Raw genomic sequence first — 2866 nt, forward strand, 5'->3', positions numbered from 1 at the left:
CAAACATGTCTCATTCTGTGAAATTTCATAAAGAGAATGACATGCCATTTTATGCTAGAAATCACTTGAGTGTCTAAACTTGACATCATGGGTTGAGATAATTCTACCTTTTGTCTCATGAGCGAACGTGTCTCATTCTGTGAAATTTCATAAAGAGAATAACATGCCATGTTATGCTAAAAATCACTTGAGTGTCTAAACTTGACAACATGGGTTGAGATACTGTAAGGCTAAAACCATTGGGGTGCTTGATGGTTCAGCTAGTGAGTGCACAGATCATTATGCTCAAGCATAAGGTCCTGGATTTGAATTCGACCACCATCTTTTCTCACGTCTATTCTCTTCGTCCATGGTTTCCTGTCTCCTGTTTTGAAATAATGCATAAAATGCAAAAAAGTATTTGCACACTGTAAAATGATACTAGAATTATGTTGTGTACTTGCTTCAGAGCCCACAGATGGACAGTGCTATATTTATTTATGGCATGTAACAAACTCAGGTAAGTGGCAAGAAGGGAGTCCAAACAATGAAAAAAAATAATAGATCTAGTTCACAGTGCCATATATGGCCATCTCCATATATGAAGATCACAACACTGACCTCATCAAACCCTGGATAGCCATATATGGAGAAGACTGGATCATCACCTGGAACCGGCCAGCAACTATCTGACCTCAAACCCTTAGATCTCCATATATGGAGCTGACCTGTTCTGACATTACATATGTTGATCCTTCCCCACCTATCCTTCCTCTTCGATGTTTCCCTTCTGACTGATACCTGTCCATTCAAACTCTAGACCCAAAGTTATTAGTGCAGCTGCCGAAAACTAGAGTTCTCAACAGACCCGGATATTAAGGCCTAGCCCTACCTGGGCCCTCATCAAACCCTGTACACACAGCAAAGGTCGCTGGGATCGGGACTCGAACCTGAGACACTCAAGCATGATGAGAAAGGAGCCTACTAAAGTTAATATCTACCTGCAAAATGATAGTAGGCTATAGTGTTGCCATTAGTGCTTATAAGTGACTTTGGCTTTGGCCCCAGGCCAGAAACGTTTGACCTGGCTGCCGTATAGTTTATTTGCTTGTTTCTCTCGCAAAATCTGGCAACACTTTAAATTCCTTGGTGAACCAGAGGTGAACATTAGAAGAAGACGTCATCAAACTGGCGACCTCGAGCCTCGTCACGTGACCTGTCACCTGTGGTGTTTACAAAAATGTATCACGATTCACGAAAAGGAGAGAGGAGCACTTCAGTTCAAACTATCAAGAAAATGTAAGCACGTTTGGTGTATTAAACAATCTAATTCTAATTGACTTCAGCTGGTGCAATTGTGCAAGCATGCAGAAAGGTGACATGTTTTGCAATTAAACTAGTGTATAATTAGGTCACTATAAGGCCAGTCTTTCAACGTTTTTCAGCCCAGGGAGGGAGGACCCCTTAGCTGAGAGATATAGCCTAATATGAAGCAGGGACCCCCACTACATATTGTATAATTATGTTGCAGATTAAACCTTTTCCTAGATACAGTAGCTTTCATAGATTGTCAGACCTTTTTTTGACAGCACTGTCACCAGTGTTTGATTAATGTACGTATTTTCAGACAGTTGATTGATTGATTAAATACAAATAAAATACAAGCACAGAAGAGTACATTTTAATAGAAATACAGTGCTAAAAAGCAGGGCCGTGCAGAGGGGGGCAGGGGCTCAAACCCAAGAGAAGGGCACGTTTGCGTGTGCCGATTTTGGGGGTGGTCTTTTTGTGGGGTCCGTCCCTTTTGTGTAATTTCATGTCATTGGACAGTAAAATAACTTAAATAAGCAATACGTTCTCATTAAAGTCTGAAACTAAAATGTCTTGAAGGGCCAATGGCCCTTATTGGGCCCCACATGGTTTCCGTCTCCGAGGCTAACTATTCACTAACTATGAAAAGGGTCTGCACACCATCACTTTCAGCTGATGTGACGTCCCTATATCTCAATATGTTTCACAATTATTTATGAAATAGCATATCTACAAGTCACTTTTAGATCAGCTATTTTAGCTGGACGACACCATTGTATGATGACAGAAAATGACTATAAAGTGTGGTTAACCATGCAGGTTTTACTATTTACCCCTTTTTCAGAATCTGTGGCATTATTTAGAGGGAGCACCGGCACCCCAATGTGATGGCTGACATTGAAGATGCAGGTGAGTAATGTTACCAAAGTATATTGATAAGCCTTTGCCGGATATTGAGATTTTATTTTATTAATACTAATTTAAAAATCACACCCGTGTGAAGTGAGGGGCGCTGTTATATAGGCCTGTGTTGGTCTTTATCTCAACGAGACGAAAACTGAATATGTAAATATATGCAAATCCAACGATAACCACATTATAAAAACACTCAAACAGGTTGATGACTACAAGTATTTGGGTTCATATATATCTTCTTCCCAAAAGGACTTTCAAACTAGGAAGGGTATGGCCTGGTCAGCCTGCAATGACATGCATAAGATCTGGTCATCCCAGCTTAGTAAGATGTTAAAAGTAAAAATATTTAGGACGACCGTTGAGCCGATTCTACTCTATGGCTACGAGACATGGACACTTTCTAAGAAACTAGAGAAACAGTTGGATGGCACTTACACCCGCCTTCTAATGAGAGCGCAAAATCTGTCTTGGAAGAGCCACCCGACTGATCTAATATACGGCAACCTTCCCCGTGTTTCTTCACTAGTCCGATTCAGAAGAACACAGTTTGCCGGCCACTGCTACAGAGCTGACAATGAGGTTATATCTTCCCTTCTTCTCTGGAGTCCTGCCTCAAAGCAGACCAGAGGTAGAAAACTGTCGTACCCTGATGTCATCGCTA

This window comes from Electrona antarctica, assembly GCF_951216825.1.
Source record: "Electrona antarctica genome assembly, chromosome: 19".
In the NCBI taxonomy this organism is placed as follows: domain Eukaryota; kingdom Metazoa; phylum Chordata; class Actinopteri; order Myctophiformes; family Myctophidae; genus Electrona; species Electrona antarctica.